At 43.4% G+C, this 19,912-nt stretch overlaps 1 long non-coding RNA gene across 1 annotated transcript; it reads left to right on the top strand.

Annotated features, from left to right (window-relative positions):
* Window positions 1-17,224: 17,224 nt before the first annotated feature.
* Window positions 17,225-19,047, top strand: LOC139435606 (uncharacterized). The gene is made up of 2 exons (XR_011644831.1): window positions 17,225-17,356; window positions 18,182-19,047. It is a non-coding gene; the product is annotated as an uncharacterized lncRNA (long non-coding RNA).
* Window positions 19,048-19,912: the final 865 nt, after the last annotated feature.

Genomic DNA, 19,912 nt, shown 5'->3' with positions numbered 1-19,912 from the left:
TGTATTATCACTGGCCCCACCATTGTAACCACTGGCCCGGAGCATTCGTCCAAAAAAAGAATCGACTAATAATGAAGAAAATTAACACATTTGTTGCAATAGTAATGTATGCACTAACTACATTACTACAACATTTTAATCATCAGTTCTTCCTCATTTTCCTCAATTGTTCATATTTGGTTTATTAAAATAATTATATTATGGTCAGGGCCGGAGAATCGGAGCAGCGGGAGCGGTATTGCAGTCGCTTTACCGCACCGTTGTGACGAAAAGGGAGCTGAGCCGGAAGGTAAAGCTCTCTGTCTACCGGGCCATTTTCGTTCCTACCCTCACCTATGGTCATGAAGGATGGGTCATGACCGAAAGAACGAGATCGCGGATACAAGCGGCCGAGATGGGTTTCCTCCGCCGGGTGGCTGGTGTCTCCCTTAGAGATAAGGTGAGAAGTTCGGTCATCAGGGAGGGACTCGGAGTTGAGCCGCTCCTCCTTCGCGTCGAAAGAAGCCAGTTGAGGTGGTTCGGGCACCTAGTTAGGATGCCACCTGGGCGCCTCCCTAGGGAGGTGTTCCAGGCACGTCCAGCTGGGAAGAGACCAAGGGGTAGACCTAGGACCAGGTGGAGGGATTATATCTCTTCGCTGGCCTGGGAGCGCCTTGGGATCCCCCAGTCAGAGCTGGTTGATGTCGCCAGGGAAAAGAAAGTTTGGGGCTCTCTGCTGGAACTGCTACCCCCGCGACCCGACCACGGATAAGCAGGAGAAGATGGATGGATGGATGGATATTATGGTCATTGTTAAAAAATGTCTGCTATTATTATTATTTGTATAATGCACTTTCTGCCTTCCTGTCATTAGGAGTTAGACATGTAATGGCTATGTAATAGATTTGATTAGAACCTTCATTATCCTAAACTGCTGGGACATTTTGCCAATACCTTTATATTGTCTACTCTTCACTTACTTGTCAGCATAGGTCGGCATTGATGTACAGAGCCGACAGAAGACCTTGTTTATATTGGCATCATATTGAGAGGTGCAACCAGTGACGCGTCCTAACACCAGGAAGTAAGCTGCTGGTTCCCTCCACAAGGGTTTTGGAAAATAGCTGGAAATAAGGTCTGTGGAAAACAAACCCGTTTGATAAATGCACGTTTTGTTCAGCCGGATAATCTCCACATGTCTACCCTACTTTTATAATTATCGAATCATAAATCTAATCGATAGATTATAAAAGGGTTTTAGGACGCGTCACTGCACCACTAGAAGCCAACTCCATCGATCAAGCTGGCTGAAACTTTCTCTCCCTCTTCTTCTCATGCTCCCTGTCACTCTCCTTTAACTCCTCCGGTGACTTTCTTTTATTTGAAGATTGTTTTTTGCCCGGCGCTTGGCCGGCTACCGCTGGTATTAAAAACATTTGGCGAATGGTTAGGTGGCGCGCAGTGGCGGCGCTAGGGGGTGGCTACTTGGGCTCAAGCCCCGGATGTTTTCTGAAAAGCCCCAAATGTTTCACTTAAAAAAAAAAAAAAAAAATTTAAAATGTTTTTTTTTTTTTTTTGAAAACGTCTCGGGAGTAATGTGCAGTACCGGAGTCCACCAGAGAGGCAGCCACTGTGGGGCATTAGCCTGCGTACTGCGTAGCCTGCCCTGAAGAAGAAGTGATCCTTCCTAGTGCCTGACGAGTTTTAAGCTAATAGCCTATACAGTTATGGATATTAGAAAGTTATTGTCATCGAAGCAGGCGGCGCCACAAGCTGCAGCAGCAGCAGTATCAGCAGCTGACAACAATGTCATCACCAGCAGTGAAGAAATGGATGATGTTTCAGGTTTGTTAATCTAATGGTGATATCTGCACTGAGTAAGAAGTGAAAAAAAGTGATGTAACGTTAATGTTATAGCTAGTAAACATGGAGTAACCACACTAAGTATACCCTTATATGTTAGTATGTATACAGAACATGACTAAAAATTATCCTAAGATGTAACGTTAACCCTTCATACCTCAGTCTACTTTTAAGACACGAAAATGACGTATTCCATTTTGTATTTTGTTTTCGCGCGTGGAATTATACCGGCTCTCATTTCAGTACACATAACAACAGAACTGACAGGCAACCCTCTGAATCAGACTCCGATTGGCTGTGACTGCATCCACTCAGAGTGTCCGATTCAGAAACGTGACTCTTACACTCTTTACGTCACAAACAAAGATGGTGGATGAGAATAGATCTATAAAATGATAAGCAATGCGCCACAATCAAGGTGAGACTATCCGCATCCTTTAAAACTCTACGCACATTCGTTTCACCTTAATAAGTAAACGACTATTTGAGTGAGTTAAGGCATTCGTTTGCTTCATTAAAGGGGGTTAATGAGTGTTCTCCAGTGCCTTTTGTCTGCTTTAAGGTGTTATTAAGGTAGGGTTAATGTTGCTTTCAAAGTGCACCAGATTGATGCTTTCAACTTCAATATTTAAAAAAAATCTTCCCCCGGACCCCCCGAGAGGAGGTGACGACCCCCCTAAAGGATGTTCGGTCCACCCCCCACTTATAAAAAATAGCACTGTACCCCTGCACCCCCCCAACCCAACGACTCCTGGGCTAAGCCCCGGATCTCCTACAATCCTAAATCCGCCTCTGGTGGCGCGATAGTCTGTAGTGAAGCAGCGCGCTCCCGCTCACCGGAGCCTGCTCCTGCTGCGCTCCGGAGCAAACAGCTGTTTGCTTTTCACCCAACAACAACGACAACCGACTCACGGAACGCTATATTGTAGCGTTGATAAACGAAACAATTTAACTAAATTGCTAGTCAAAATACCAATACCACAGGACAATTTTTATATTTTTAGTGGCCCGAGCGGGCAAGTGGAAAGTACGTTATGCTGGCCCGGGGTGTCTAAATAGTGCTTCCGGGCCAGCGGGCCATTTAATGTCGAGCCCTGCCGGTTACCGGCCGGCCCACATCGTCCGACCGGCCCACTTCAGTACCGGCCCATCGGGATTCGTCCCGAACGTCCCGATGGCCAGTCTGCCCCTGGTAATGGGTAGTAATTACCCGACTGCATTAGTAATGCAAGTAATACGTTACTGAAACTCCATACTGTAACGCGTTACACCCAACACTGCCTGGAACTCACCTTACCCCTCTTGCCAGCGCTACTCTGACGCCTATTTTAGAGTAAGGCGCAGGAGGAAGTAGCTTCAATGGGATGTAGCTTGAGCCCTGCCTGTCTGCAGGAGGGGTTGTGGTTTGAAGCCAGAATGGGTAAAGCTTCGCATGCGATGAGGACCCGTTTCGCGTGAAGCCGGAAGCGCCGCATTTGAGCGGCCCTGAAGCCAGTGATACCCTCTTGAGAGACTGAAGGCGTACGTCAATTGTTTGGGTGAAGTAGCCCGTTTCCATTAAGCCGGAGGAACTTCCGTGGAGCCCGATTTCCTTGTCTTTTCCTCCCGCGTCCGGGTTTGCGGGGCGGCCGGCTGGAACCGCTAGCCGACTGGGGAACGCCGCCTGTAGCTTAATCCGCCAGACTGCGGAGCTGATGAATAATGCCTGGAGCTGGGACGAAGCTCTGCTGCTGGTTGCGCGTTGACACCTGGAAGACAGCTGATAGAACAGGGGAGAGCATATATAGAGGGATTAACAGGTGCGATCATTAGGCTTGTAAATGGAGGGGCGTGATAGGTTAGCTGAGGAGTGGCGCTCCCTGTCATTTAGATGCAGGGAGCAAGTATTGCCATGACGAGCAATACGGAGTGTTAGGTCTTCCTGTCTGAACTTGCGCTAAGCTTCATTAGTGTTCACAAGAACAAGGTAAACTCCCGTGTTTTGTTTTAGTTGCTCTTCAGATTGAAGCGGCCAGTTTTATATCGACTATACTGTAAGTGTGATCTCCTTTTACATCTCGTTGTGTCATTTGCGTTTATTTGCTGTGTGTAGATTCAAGGGTTTTGGTTATCTTGTCAATTTGTTTGGTTATCTAGGCACCGCTGTGTGTGACTCCCTCTGGTACACTGGTATGTGTTTTCCTAATGTAGAGAGCATTGATTAATTAATAAACTACACACTGAGTCTAGATCCTGACCAAATCCTTTTTTATTGTTGATCAAATGTTTTTCAAAAATGTATTCATACACATTTAGAAAAATACAATGTACAATCACAACCAGTACAACACAAATTACAAAAAATACAGAAAAAACAAACAACAACAATCAGACAAGAGGACAATTATTATTTTTATTTATTTTTAAATGTTTTCGGTCTGTTTCCGGTATTTGTTTATGACGATGTGCTGTGAGATGTGAGACTGGAATTGCACAGGGGGAAAATAACGTAGGCTATCTTTAGATGCAGATTTTGTTAAACTAATATGTTTGCGCTGTGGACCAACACTATACATTGACGGGGAAGGGGGTAGCAATAAAGATAACACCATTAAACAGTTACACAACATAACAGAAATAATATCGATAGCAGCGTCCCTAGCAACCACCTTGGTAACAATGAAAACGTCGCGATTTCCTGAAGTAATCTTCATAATAACTAGCAAACTAAAGATCATGTACATCCACTGCACACATAATCTGAAATAACAACTCATTTCTCGCATCAAATGACATCAAAACGCATTTTAATGGCCAAACTAACTTTAAAATAGGCATTTTCCACCGAGAATAAAACGAAGTTCGGCCATGTTTTCTTTTTCTGCAGGGAGAAATTTGAAGATCATGTAACATAGACGCCAGCCATCGGAATGAATGGTGAAAAAAACGGGGTTTGTCAAACAGAGCACATGGTGTAGTCCAAACGATAGCTGGGGATTCTGGGTAGTGTAGTGTCTTCTGCCATCCTTTACTCCGAAAAAATATTTGTTTCTCCGAATCGAAGGGGAAAAATACAAAAGCATTGTACACAATTTAAACCAATCAATGTTGTGTAATTAACAAGGATAATCTGGTGTTTTTTAGTCGATGAGTAGTGCAGATATCACTGTAAAATCAATCGACAGTAAGAGGAATACTTACTTCCGGGTGTACAATTCTCCGTTATCCAATGGGAATGGACGCTCACATTGCCTTTAAGGGCAGCCGACAAACGAATGCCGTGCTTCCATCAGCGTCAAATCCCGACGCAGATGGGAATACATTGCAATCAGTTGAAAGCTATTTGCGTCCCTTTATGACGCTGAAGTAGCGTCACAATTGGACGCCACGGACACTGACCAAACGTCGCTATTGGACGCTTAGGGAGTGAGAGTGTGTTGACCTGTATCTCATTAGCACAACAACAAGGTGCAATAACATTAACACTGCTGTTCCCTCCCCAAACACAAGTATCTTAATAATAAATCTAAATCTATCAGGCTGACCCCCCGCCCCCCACACACACAGAAAATCCACTCTAGTATGATAATAAAATACCAAGAGGCTTCACCGACTCACCTGGAGGTCATAGGCGGTGAAGAGCTGAACTTCAGACACTTCGCCTTTGCGTGTCGCCTTCTTCCTGAACAAGCTCAACAGCGTGCCGATCCAACTCCTTGTAAAAGTGGTTCTTCAGGTTGAGGTTCGTTATCCTGTGAAACTCTGCACAAATCTGCCAACATATAAAATGACTATTTAATTCAGAGTACAATGTATATGTAGACTGAAGGCAGCAGAGATAAACAGAAACATAACATGCTAAATCTGAGTAAACATGCCAAGTTATCAGTTGTAATAGCTAAAATATTTTCACCTGTGACTCCATTGTCAAGGCAGGCAAGCGTTCCAGGGTCTCTCCAACAGGTAGCTCATCATTGATTATCTCATTGCGCTGCAGGGAAAAGGTAGTCTGCATTAACTTTGCAATCAAGGGATGGTTTTTATCTCTCATCTTAACACACACTAGCACCCCCCCCCCCCAACGCGGCGCACCTACAGTGTAACGGCCCCTACACACGGCGGCGGCGTTCTGCCCATTCACTTTGAATGGGGTGACGTCACGATTCGCCAAACTGCATTGTGGGAGCAAAGCGTAGCTTCTCTCGAGGTGCTCGCTGCAAAAGTAGAGCAATGTTCTACTTTTGCCGCCACGACGGAGGCGTCAGCCAATCAAATCCCTCGTATGCAAATCTGACAGTACAAGCACTAGCCAATCAAACAGTGTGTATGTTGGGAGAGCCAGACCGCAGTTATTTCCCATATGTCAGAACATGGAGGAGAAAATTATCGTGGCGGTAGGGAATCACCCGGTACTCTATGACCAGTCCCTCTTTACATACAGGGATACAAACCGGAGGAGCCAGGCATGGGGGGAGGTGGCAGAGACAGTGGGTGAAACTGGTAGGTTTTCGCTTGTTTGGGGAGTTTATATCCAGTGTACTTCGTTTGAATGGACAGGTAGCAAGCATAGACAGTATATTTAGCCAGCATGGATGTAGCATGAATGCTTTGCTTTGTATGTCCGGGGCGGGACATTCATGTGATTGGTTGTTGGTCATGTTGCTCGCGTTGACTCCCCAAGCTCAAGACACGCCCACCGCCAAGCAGCAACGCACGCCGCCGTGTGTAGGGGCCGTAAGCCACCAGCGCGTTATAGTTTCTCCACTGCAAGGCTTACCAGGTTGAAGAAGCCCTTTATCTGCCAGTTGCTTCAGTTTCAGCCTAAAGAGAGAAAACATTGAAGGTTAGCTGGGTTGCAAAGTTTTCACAAAATGATCAGAGAACAAAAGAGAAGAAGAAAAACTCCCGCCATTTGCGGTTCGAATTTTCCAGAGAACTTTTGCAACACAAACGTTCCACTTTGAGATATAACTTAAAGCAATATAAAATACTGTCTTACAGGTTTAAATCATTTTTCAAGTGAGGCTAGCTAACAAGAGCTCAAATCAACACACCATGCGAAACAAAGAGCATTAGATGCAGAAATTAATAACAAATCATTCAAATACTGTGCAAAGGCAAGACGTAACTTACCAGAGTAGCGCGGTAAAATTCCGATAGTGAGACTCGAGAGCACGGTGGGCAAACTTCTGGAAGTTTGAGTTTGAGTGATTTCATCCGAGAGGAGCTATAATGGCGGACTCAAATGAACGAATGCATGGGTGAGAGCAGTGAGGCACGTCGGGGGCGGAGCACATACGTGATGACGTCAGACAGATTCAGTAAAAACATTTGAGTACAATCCCCAATATGACCCAAAGTGGATGAATACTGTATACACAATATTACAAATCAGTTCATAGTCATCAGAAAATTTGCGGTGAAATAACTTTTATAAATGTTTGGGTTAAAACAACCCATATTCTTCAAGAAGCTTGTACTTCTTGGTCTTACAGTGCAGTTAGAAGAGAGTTACCTGCCAGACGTCCACGTAATAAAACAAATATTTAACATTAACACAAACTTTATGTTTACCACAAATATCCTTTTTGATTAAGAAATGAGGTTCCATTCCCAAATTAAACACAATGAACCAACCTACCGAGCAGACTTTCAGTTTAACTTTCAGTGCGGACTGATTCCTGTAATGGCGGCCACCACTGATATTTTTTACCGGGCAAAAGCACCAACAATGCAATGCGCAACCAGTGTTGCCAGATTCTGTGAGGGACACAAGGTCAAGGGAAAAAAAGCCCAAAATAAGTGAAGTGGGCCACATGAGCACTTTAAACCTATACAGCAACTATTACAAAATAGCAGATCATAACGTGCCGCGACGCGTTGTGAGCATAGACTATATATATAAATATGGTTGTGAGCTTGTAGATCTGCTATTTTCAAATAAAATCTTGGGGGAAACTTATAATAAGCAGACCTGGCAACACTGTTTTCAGCGGCAAAAGTAATGTAAAAGTCGATTACAGTACTTAAACAGTAACATTTGACACCACATTGGCGTGTTCAAGTGTTTTAGACAGGAATGGGAGGAGAGAGACAGGCCTGTAGTTTATAACATCAGACGGGTTGAGAGTGGGTTTCTTTAGGAGAAGGTTTACTCTTGCCTCCTTAAGACTATTTGGAAAGTGACCAGAAGTTAGAGAAGTGTTGATGAAATGGGTGAGAAACGGTAGAATATCAGGAGCGATAGTCTGAAGGAGGTTTGAGGGGATAGGGTCCAGAGGACAGGTGGTAGCGCCCTACCACCTGTCCTCTGGACCCTATCCCCTATCCCTATTACCCCCGGCAGAGGTAATGAGAGTAAGAACCTCACTTGGAGAGAGAGGGGGAAAGGAGGTCAGTGTGTGGGTGAAAGGAGGGTCTGGTGACCCAGCGGTGAGTAAAGGTGAGTCAGAAAAGGAAGAGCGAATATCATCAACCTTTTTTTCAAAGTGGTTAACAAAGTCGCTTGACAGAAGGGAGGAGGGGGAAGGGGCTTTGGGGGGGGTCCAAGAGGGAGGAGAAGATGGAAAATAGTTTTTTGGGATTGGAATAGGAAGATTGGATCTTATCTTGAAAGAAAGTGCTTTTTGCCTGAGAGATCGAAGCAGAGAAAGAGGAGAGGAGAGCCTGATAGGTTAGGAGGTCGTCATGGTGTTTGGATTTCCACTGTTTCCGCTCTGCTGCCCGAAGGACGGTTCTATTAGCACGCAGTGCGTCATTTAGCCAGGGAGCAGGAGGGGACTGACGAGCCTGCCGAGATGTGAGAGGACAGAGAGAGTCCAGAGAGGATGAGAGAGTAGAGAGGAGAGTTTCTGCAGCAGAGTTTGGAGGCAGGAGTTGGAACGAGTCAGAGGAAGGGAGGGCTGAGAGCACCGATGACGCAAAGGTAGAGGCGGGAGAGGGAACGAAGGTTACGGCGGACAGGTGCGGGATGAGAAGAGATTAGTTTGTTATGTTTGGAAAGGGGTAGAGAGAATGAAATGAAGAAGTGATCGGATGTGTGGAGCGGGTTTAAGTAGTGCAGTTCCAGATTTTATTTGAAAATAGCAGTTCCTTGAGAATATGAGATCCAGGACATTGCCAGCTTTATGAGTTGGTGGGGATGGAGACAGTGAGAAAGCAAAGGCGATTAACAGAGATGTTAGTTCGTCTATCTTCCCTGTCTGGAGGTTGAAGTCTCCGAGAAGTACAGCGGGAGGGCCAGTTTCAGGGATGTGTGAGAGGAGATGATCTAATTCCTCCAAGAAGTCCCCCAAGGCGCCTGGTGGACGGTAGAGAACAACAATTGTTAATTGTATAGGATGGGTTACTGTGACGGCATGGAATTCAAAGGTGGAAGGAGTGAAGTTAGGTATAGCTTGAAGAGGGAAAAGCTCCATTTGGGAGAGAGCAGGAGACCAGTGCCACCTCCTCTGCCAGTGGGTCTGGGTGTATGGGAGAAGGAATATGCTGTGGAGAGAGCTGCTGGGGTGGATGTGTTGGATGGAGTAATCCACGTCTCAGTGAGAGCAAGGAAATCCAGCCTTAGGAACAGCTGACAGGCCACCTGAAACTAGATGTTGGATCTCAGTGGAGCACGTGGGATAGACGAGAGCAGGCCGGTTATAGTGATTAGGAGATACACGGGGCCAGTGATAATTGCGAGAAGACACATGAACAGGAATGGAGAAAATACACATGATTATAGCATGAGGGGCTAGAAACTAAATAAAATAAAATAAAACACCAGCGGTAATTAGTAGTGATGTTACGTATTGCGCCGAGGCTTCGGAGCGTGTGTCGAGTAATCCCCGAAGCTTTTTGTGAAGCATGTATCGAGGCTTGTATCGTTTTGGGCCAGTGACGTCATCGATGACAAACGAAGCCTCGCTGCCTGTCGATACCACGTGACTGCTTCAGGAAGCGCTTCAGATCTTGGCGGGTGCTTCTGACAGATAAAAACCCATGGGATTCGAATCAAGATGTGTGAACCTTGTGAGAGGAGAACACTGTCGTTTGCCAGTTTTGGTTGTACGATATTTTTGCAACTCGTTAGAATGGAGCCAGCAAAGAAGAGAAGGACTTCCCCTGTGTGGGAACACTTTGATCTGATTTCACCCAATAAGGTAGGTTGCATACATAGTATATTATAACAGATGTATTATGTTAGATTTTGTATGGTTCATTTTTTTACTTTTTCTATTTCATTCAAAGGTGAAGTGTTTATTGTGCTCCAGGGAACTGGGATACAATAACAACACTTCTTCCATGCTAAGGCATTATCGTGCCATACATGAGAACAAGGAGGGACATGGAGGTGGACCTGCGAAAGGTTTGTCATTTAATATTTTGGAATAATATATTTTATAATTTAACCATGTTAACTTCACTTTATCATGCAAATAAAAGAAAGTTACAAGATACTCATTCTTAACACAGCTCCCCCCCCCCCCCCCCCCCCCCAGTGATTTTAACCAGTGATTTCCCCTCTTTTAGGCTGTTAAGGCTATGGTGGATGCCAAGTACGTTCTGGAAAGGAACAAGGCCATAGCTGACATGCAGAAGGTGGCTGCAGTGAGCCTGACCTCTGACATGTGGACGTCCATCAACATGGATGCCTATCTGGCTGTAACCTGCCACTTTGTTGACGATAACACACGTCTCAATTCTGTGTTGTTAGGAGTGCAACAATTTCCCCATACACACACTGCTGAAAACCTGGCCAGAGTGAAAGTGTCCCTCATGGAGGAATGGGGAATCACTGACAAGGTCACTTGCCTTGTGACGGATGGTGCAGCCAACATGATTTCCTGTGGCAAACAATTAAAGCTACGTCATGCAATATGCATTGCACATACACTAAATTTGATTGTCAAAAAATCTCTTGACATGACCCCTGTGCTGTGTGATATTCGAGCCAAGGCAAGAAAACTGGTGGGATATTTCAGGAGCAGCACCCTTGCTAAGGTATGTGCTTTGACCTTTCTTACATTGGTTAATAATGAATAATAATAATAATGCTATGTTTATGTTACTGCTAATTTGACAATTAAATACATCTTTAATTTTGTGTTAAAGGAGAAGCTTGTATCGGTGCAAAGGCAATTGGGAAGGCCCACACTGAAGCTCCTGCAAGAGGTGGAGACCCGCTGGAACAGCACATATCACATGCTGCAACGTCTGGTGGACCTCAGAGAACCAGTTGGTGCGGCATTAGCCAGTTTGAACACAGAAATCACCACACTGACCTCTGCTGAGTTCACCACCATAAGTGGGTGCCTCTCTCTGCTGTCTGGATTCAATGATGCCACCATTGAGCTTTCTGAGGAGAAAAATGTATCTGGTTCCAAGGTTGTGCCCCTCCTCAAAATGCTGGAGCAAATGCTTCAAGAGGAGATGGCAAAAACCGCAGTAGCAGTGGCCAAAGAAATGGGAGAACACCTCTTAAGGCAGCTAAGAGAGAGGCTCCACACACTCCAATCAATGAGCATCATGTCATTGGCAACGCTACTGGACCCTAGGTTCAAACTGATCGGATTATTTAGCCCTTTAAAAGCTGCAGAAGCTACAAAAAGGCTTGTGACTGAATGGTGCTGATCCGAACACCTGAAGCCGTGCAGCCCCAAGAAAGTCCATCCACATCTCAACCTGAACAAGAAACCCCAGGTAATTTTTATTAATTTTAAAGCAATTTGAAGTAATTACTACATCCACTGACACTCTCTGTGTATACTTTTCAGGAAACAAACTCTGGCATAAATTGGATCAGACTGTGAAGATGTCCAGGAAGACCAAGAATGCCACAGCTGACGCAACTGTTGAAGTCCAGCAGTACCTGGCCGAACCAAATACCGGACGCTTGGAGGACCCTCTGAACTACTGGCAGACACAAAAACATGTTTATCCAAACCTGTATAAACTTGCAGTCACTTTTTTGTGCACACCTGCTTCCTCAGTCCCGTGTGAAAGGGTCTTTTCAAAGGCAGGAGAAGTTGTGTCAAAGAAAAGAAATCGCCTAAGCCCAAAAACTGTGGAAAAAATATTGTTTTTGAACAAAAACCAATAAAACTGTTCCATGAATCACAAGCATTTTCACTGCTCTCTGCAAAGTCACACAAGCATATTCACTGCCCTCTGCAAATTCACACAAGCATATTCACTGCCCTCTGCAAAGTTAAACCCTTCTTCTTTTCCAGTTTTCAAACATATATTGCTTCTTTTGTCTTTATAGAAGGCAGCAGACATTTACATTTATTTATGTATATAACAACAAGATATGTGTTGATACATTGTTTTTATTATTATATACAGTCATTTTAAAACACCTACTGGTGCAACATTCTATTAATACAGGATTACAAATACATTTTACATATTTTACACTTTTGTATCATTATTTCCAGTATTTTTAGTATGTCAAAGATTACAAATAATATGTGGCTGTTTTACACCTGTTCACCAACAGGGGGTCTCGTGTGCACATGAAGCCCATGATGAAGCCTCAGATGAACCTTTTAGTGAACCGATTTGCTGGAAGCAGAAAGTGCTTCAGATCGGTTGAACCACAACGCTCATAATACCCATGGATGTATACTAAGAACCATATTACCCCTCCTGTACCCGGGCCGGTGACACGATGGAATCAAGAGAGCTCAGACCCTCACTTATATAGAGGTTGGAACATGTTTTAAGTATAAATAAATAAAAGTAGGAATAAAAACATCAATGAATGAATAAATACAGGAATAAATAGCGTGCAGTGTTTTCATATGAATTCAGTGTGTGTGTTGTGGCTCAGCTGGAAAGCAGTTGACTCATGACCGCAGGGTCCCTGGTTCAACGACTGGTCAATACGTCTTTTTTTTTGTTTATAAAAGCTACAGCTAAATGAGAGGCTTTTCAATCACAATCATTAAACTGGAATAAAAACAATATTGTTAACATGAAAATATGATTTAATGTTCGTTGCTTAGAGTTATTCTAAGGCTTTACTCATTCGGAACTCGGTATGAGATACAGCACACTGTTGAGATGTCCAATCTGCCTGTTTGACACACTTTGACCAACAGGGGGGGTTAGTGTTCAGATGAAGCCAAGCGGCAAACTCTGGGGAAGAGCCATAAGAGGCTTCTCAATACTCAAATTTCCCCTCCTCGACTCCTCGACTCCTCGGTCCTCCGGTAGTGACCCGGAAATGAATTTCAGCGCGCCATTTTGAAGGACGTCTCATTTCTCTAAATGTACACCGAGGACCGAGGATCGAGCGTCGAGGAGGCTCTCTGGAGGAGCTATAACCGAGGATACACTGATGGTTCCTCCACGGCTCCTCCGCGGATGCATTTCCGGGAACGGTGGAGGCGTGACACACGGTCGGACTTATCTCAGCCAATGACAGCTCTGCATGCATCCCCTGGATATTATTTTAGAAACTGCTCTCATCGCAACGCGATGTTTACAGTGAGAACAGCTGTGAGGTCCTGCAGAAAGCAGAGCAGTGTGTAAAATAAATATCACTCAGTATAACAGGCCTACTCTCTTTATTTGCTTTAGTTTAGTAGATATCTACAAACAAAGAGTCGATATTTTTCTAAAACCATTTAGTGCTTCACATAATAAAATACACAACGGCTGTAGCCTGATTATGCTTTAGGAGCTGTAGGTGTGTGTGGTTCAGTGTGTAGGTGTGTGTGTGTGTGTGTGTGTGTGTGTGTGTGTGTGTGTGTGTGTGTGTGTGTGTGTGTGTGTGTGTGTGTGTGTGTGTGTGTGTGTGTGTGTGTGTGTGTGTGTGTGTGTGTGTGTGTGTGTGTGTGTGTGTGTGTGTGTGGTACAGTGTGTAGGTGTGTCCTGTACAGTGTGTAGGTGTGTGTGCGGTACAGTGTGTGCGCAGATGCGGCGGACAGACAGGTCTTAGTTGGTTTGGTGTCCTCTGCTTACTTTTAAATTGCAAATACAACTTTTGGCCTGTAATTTCAATTCCCCATTTCAGCGACTAGAGAGAGGGGGGGGGGGGATATATCCAGTCTCTGATTGTGTTACGTTATTATGAGAGTGCTCTCATACTTTAAATTGCATATATTTATATAAATATATTTGTGTCTGTGTGTCCGCATCTGTAGCCTGTTATTGTCTCATTATACCGCACTCTCAATGAATTCAAAGTAAATATGTGGGGGAACAATGTTCAGCTGATCTAACAGAGATTATAAAATATGACAAAACACTGACAGCTGATGCAGCTGTTGCCACGTAATCATGAACGGACGTCGCTTTAATATGACCGCTCAGAGGAGAGGAGTTCTCATTTCTTTAAACGTCTGCTGCTTCCCCTCCTCTCTCCTCGGTTCCCCTCCTCGGTCCTCCGCTCGCATCTCCTGTGGGCGGGTCTAAGTATCGAGGAGGGGAGTCGAGGAGGGGAGTCGAGGAGGGGTAATTTGAGTATTGAGAAGCCTCTATAGACTGTATATATAAATGGACGTAGGGTCCGTGACGTCACCCATAGGATTCTGCAGAGTTGCCGTGAAGCCCTTAGTAGGCGGAGTCGGCCACTAACGGCTCGACAGCGACGTCAGAGTCTAACTCCCGCCTTCTCCCGCCTGCTCCAAATAAGGGCAAAGAGGCGGTGCTGAGGCGGAGCCGAGGTTGGACAGGGCGGGACCTGCTGCCACCGAGCGTGACGTTCCAGACCTAGCTCAGGCTAAGAAGCTAAGCTAACATGCTCTATTCAGTATTAAGCTAACAACCTATGCTAACAACCCAGCTTGAGGTCACTGCTCCTCGTTCCCGGCATATTCTGAAGGTAAGATACCCTGTAACTTTACAAAACGTGTTCTTTTGATTTAAATGTTCTTGAACCTACACTATACAATTGTTTTTTAAGTGCTTCACCGTTTTTCAAATATAAATGTCATTTGTAACTAAACTTTGTAAACTAGCAGAGATATGGCCAGTGTTGCGTGAATTAAATGTGATTAATGAAATATGACTGTAGAAAAAGAAAGGTGCTTTTATATTGATTAAACCATTTTTATTTATTTCAGCATTAAGAAAAATGAAGATGGCAACCTCCTCCACGCCAAACTGCACAACCTGTAAGTTGATGGTCCTGGCTTACTTTACATGACTTCAGATGGTTGACATTACACACAAACATACTATACATATACATGTGTGCACAATTGTAGATAAACAGCACACAGTATATAAATATATATATATAAACTGTGTGCTGTTAATCTGTTTTTTGAGGTTTTGCTCTCGTTACTTTTAACCATACAGGTGTGATTTCATAGTTATTTTGCATGTTATTGTCAAAGGAACAAAATGAGAAACCCTTTATAATTGATTTGATATTCCTCATGATCTGAAGCATTTGTTGCTCTCATTTATTTTCCTCCCATAGTGACTGTATGGATAATCGGAGACAGCTATGTCCGGCATGGAGCCCAGAGAGCTACAGAGACCATCGGCAGCAACCTTGGCCTCGACCTGAGGGTGTGCTGGTTCGGTTGGGGTGGACTGCGCTGGAGAGGTGTCCTCCCTTTCTTTTCCTACTCCCTGCGAGGAAGAGCAGTCCCGGATGTCCTCCTCATCCACTGTGGCGGCAATGACTTGGGGGATGTGCCCAGTGTTCAGTTGCTGAACCAGATGAAGGAGGACCTGCACCAGCTTCACCATCGGCACCCTGGCATGAAGATCATGCTCTCCCAGATGAACCAGAGGCGCCGGTGGAGGGCTGGTGCAAATCCTGTCAAAATGGACAAGGCCCGGAAGTTTGTTAACAGTGTTATGGCTACTTTTGTTCATAGCCTAAATGGTGCCATTGTTGACCACTCCAACATTAGACATGACAGTCCTGGGCTGTTTTTGCGAGATGGAGTTCATTTCACCCCTAGGGGAAATGATATTTTTTGTAAAGTCGCTAGCCAATTGCCTGAAAGACCACCTCCAAAGACTGTGAACTGCTAAAATGTCAGTATCACTGTTTTTGGATTTGGCCTTTAGAGTATGTATTCTAAGGCCCTTGCTAAGCCCAGACTGTCATGGCTAATGTTGAGTTAGATATTACATCTGTAGCCATAACACTGTTAACATGGCTGCTCTTCCTCTTACACTTCCGTATTGGCTTCCCGGCTCTTCCCCAGAGTTTGCCGCTTGGGAAGAGCCGGGAAGCCAATACGGAAGTGCCACACACTGCAGTTCATATATTGGCCGATAGGCGATGGCTGCAGAAAGGAGCAATTTCCATAGACCCCCATGTTAAAATGCCCAATTTTACAGCGGAAAAAAACATGTTTCTCTCCCTGGCTCCATACATTTTATTATCGATATAGTTAGATTCCACGTTCATGATTATGGATCTGTGAGTGAATTGTTTTCTAACGCGACCCTTTTATTTATATTAGGTCTTAAAGTTTGTGCATACATTAGGGCGTGGTCACTTTGATTGACAGATACGTGCCTCACTGTCAGCTAACAGCAACTTGTCCACTCTGCTAGGCTACAACCATAGAGGCTACAACGTTAGTTAGTCATAGTACTGTACTTGACCCTTTAGCTTTAGCCGTGTTCGTGGTGATATACCAGACAATTAAGATTTCGTGCTGTGCGCTTGAATGTACTAACAGAACTTCCAAGAAGTCTACTCACAGCTTTTTTCGGTGAGTAAAATGATAATATTATACATGTTAACCCCGTTAGCAGGTGTTTGTGTGCTTGTTAGCTTAGCTTGTTATGTAGCTAGCTAAGGACGTAACCCAGCCTTGGGTAAGACTTTTATAGTCTATGGCTATGACGCCCATAATGCTAAATGGGAGCAAATGTTAAAATTATCCCAGTGGTGGCCGCCGGAGTCCGCCGCCGAAGCTAACCGGAGCCGTAGCTAGCCCTTTGCGGCTCCGTTAGCTTCGGCCAGCGGCGGAGCCCGGCGTTATAACTGGAGATCAAGGAATGCAGCGAAACGCGGACTTGGTTCGCCTGCAGCCCGCTATAGTATTAGCTAAAGAAATGATGTTGAACAAGGCTTATTAAGCTGAACATCGCCACAATTGTTCTGCTATGTATCGGTACTTATTTTATTTTATTAACGTGTGAATGACAAGCATTAAGAATAACAACAAATAGCTATTTATCTTGCATATTATCTCGTTTGATTATGAATGTAACGCTTATATAGTGGAACTACACTGTTTTATCAAAACCAAAGTGCCACGCAGTGACTTGGTAGGCCCATGCATGTATTTCAGCAGGAAATGTGCAACCTAGATTACATTTACCAACACAGACTATATAGAAATATTTGTAAAAGTTGTTCATGCGTTACTAAGTGAATATGGCATTAACCCTCCTGTTGTCTTTGGGTCGGTTTTCATGTATTTTTGAATAAAGGTTTCCTTTCGGTGATCCAGACAGGCTGGACCAGTGGGTGCTGAACATCCGGAGGAATACATGGACCCCCAACGTTTCTTCTCGCCTGTGCAGTGCACACTTTGAGAGTCATCCCTTCAGCACGGACTCATGGGTACAGATCATTTTTTTTTTAAATAACTTGGTTCCATTTGTGAGTGTAAATTGTTGTTACTAATTAAATACATGTTATACATTATACAATGCTAAATAATTGTTATGGCACAGCTTGCACATCAGTGATGAGTAATGTTCTTTTTATTAAAGGCCAAATTAAGATTTTGCCAGTTAAGTAAAGAAAAATAGAAATCGATTTGTTTGCAAACCATCACATTTCTCTTCAATTTATGCAAAGACTCTTTATCATAGATAGAGAATTGCCATTTCCCCCCACATACTCTATGTTAAAAACAGATGAATTATATTACCTTTTTTTTACATTATTTTAATAGCAACATTCATTCATCTGTTGTCATCTTATAACTTATTTATCTTAACAGCTATCACTGTAAAAAAAAAATGATTTAATTTAATTTTACTATACAATATTTATCTTTACATTCTGTTCTTGCATATGTCTTATTATATTTACGTGTATATAGATTTCTGCCTGCACTAATTTATTATTCTTAATTTAATTTTGAATTTCTTTTATTGTTTTATGTCTTATATAACTGTTGCATTGTTGGAGGAGCTCGGGACAGATGATTTTCATTGCCATTCCCACACTGTAGCCTATGTGCTATGACATAAATCCTTTGAATCTGAATCTTGGAAACACGTAATTGTTGAATGGATTAACTGCATAGTTAACATGTTGGCCCTCTATTGTCTTTTATAATGCACTCTTACATTTAAAACAACATTATTCAAAAGAAAGTTGAATATCTACAGACCTCAAAAAGTTATTTTATGTGTTTTTGTTTATTATTTTTATTAGGGAAGGAGATGCCTGAAAAACACTGCAGTGCCCACCATTTTCTATTTCACCAATGGCAAAGAACAACAGCCTGGAAGGAAAAGCAGGGTGAGTAACAATGACGAGGTAAGTGACACTCCTAGTTCGACTGTTAATAGCAATGAGGAGGTTGCAGATGTAGACCATGGTAGTGGTGAAAACAGTCTTGCTGCTGATCAGAGCAATATCATTATGATACAAGGCATGCCTGAAGAAGCCTTTGTTGTTCCACATGTGGAGCATAATGACATTCCAACAGTCAATGCTTGTGAGGAGGGTGTTGGTTTGGGCAGCAGCAGCCAACAAACAGACTCCGCCTCTGTTCACTCTTACACTTGGGCTTTAAACTAAGACGGGTCATACTGAATAGTTTGTGCACACATTTCTAACATGTGATCTTTCTTTCATGTAGGACGCTTGAGGGAAGTTGCAACGCCTCGGCCAATGGGATGTCTTCTCCACGTGAAAGAGATTGAAGGCATCATTTATAACTCGAGACAATTTTCCAAAAGTGATGACTTGTATTGGCTTAGATAGTAATGGATTACATCGAACACGAATCAAGATCGTATAGAAAAAAATGAAAGTGTAATCCTTAGTTACATAGGAAGAGATGTAATCGGATTAGTTTTACTTTTTTTAATAATAGGGAAACTCAGGATTACAATCTTATTCAAAACCTAAAAAGAGCAGATAGTGGTTGTTGTAAAATGATCAAATGGTATCTCTTCTCTGGAAGCCGTACTGTTCTGGAGGATAATACTTTAATTGTGAATCTCTACACCTACTGCCTGAATCTGCTTTATGGTATTATATTATACATTTTAAGTAAAAAAATCATATTCATATTTCTTCTCTACTGTGTTTATTTGCATTACATTTGATATTGAAGTAATCCAAAATAAAAAGAAAGTTATCAGGTTACATTACTTTTATATCTTGATACTCACATGAAGTTACTGGTTGTGTTTTTGGCAAGTAGCCCTCCCAAGCCTGTGCATAAGTTATATCATTTTAATTACTGATACAGTTGTTGCACATCTTTAATTTATTTTGTAGTGTACTTAAAGGGATAGTGGAAATTGAACCCCAAATAGTTTCGTTTTAACTTATATACAAGCATAATTACGTACCAAAACAATCACACCTGATTAAAAAAATATAATAATTGCCTTACGCATGTTAGAAGCACTTTATTGCAGCTTCCCCGAACTTTTTTAGAAACGAAATGATCGAGTCAGCCAAACCGGAAGTGAGGAAAACTCAGGAAGACGAAACAATAACAAACCATGGCGTCTATGCAGAATGAACGTGGAAGGGCAAATATACCAGACAAAGAAGAAGGATTGTACGAGGTATCCAGTGATGATAGCGAGTCAGAAACATCCTCTCGGCTTTCCTGCGAAAATGTAGTTTTAGGAACTGAATCTGAATCCGGTTCAGTAAGCGACGATGGTGAGAATATTGAGCCAGACGATGGACCATTACGTCCTTATTTGTTCGAGCCCGAGGTGATGGAGTTAGTTCACGGCATGGGCAATGGCGAGGATGACCAGGACCAGGCGCCAGATGATGCACCCCTACGCACAAATAATCTTGACTGGTAGGTCCCTAAGCATAGCTCACGCTAGGCGCTATATTATATATTGCAAAAGTTGGCATGCATGCACTGTAGGCCTATGGCTATGCGCGAGGATGACTGCATGTAGGGTA

This window comes from Pseudochaenichthys georgianus, chromosome 17 (genome assembly GCF_902827115.2).
Source record: "Pseudochaenichthys georgianus chromosome 17, fPseGeo1.2, whole genome shotgun sequence".
Taxonomy (NCBI): domain Eukaryota; kingdom Metazoa; phylum Chordata; class Actinopteri; order Perciformes; family Channichthyidae; genus Pseudochaenichthys; species Pseudochaenichthys georgianus.
This window is presented reverse-complemented; position numbering and strand designations above follow the sequence as displayed.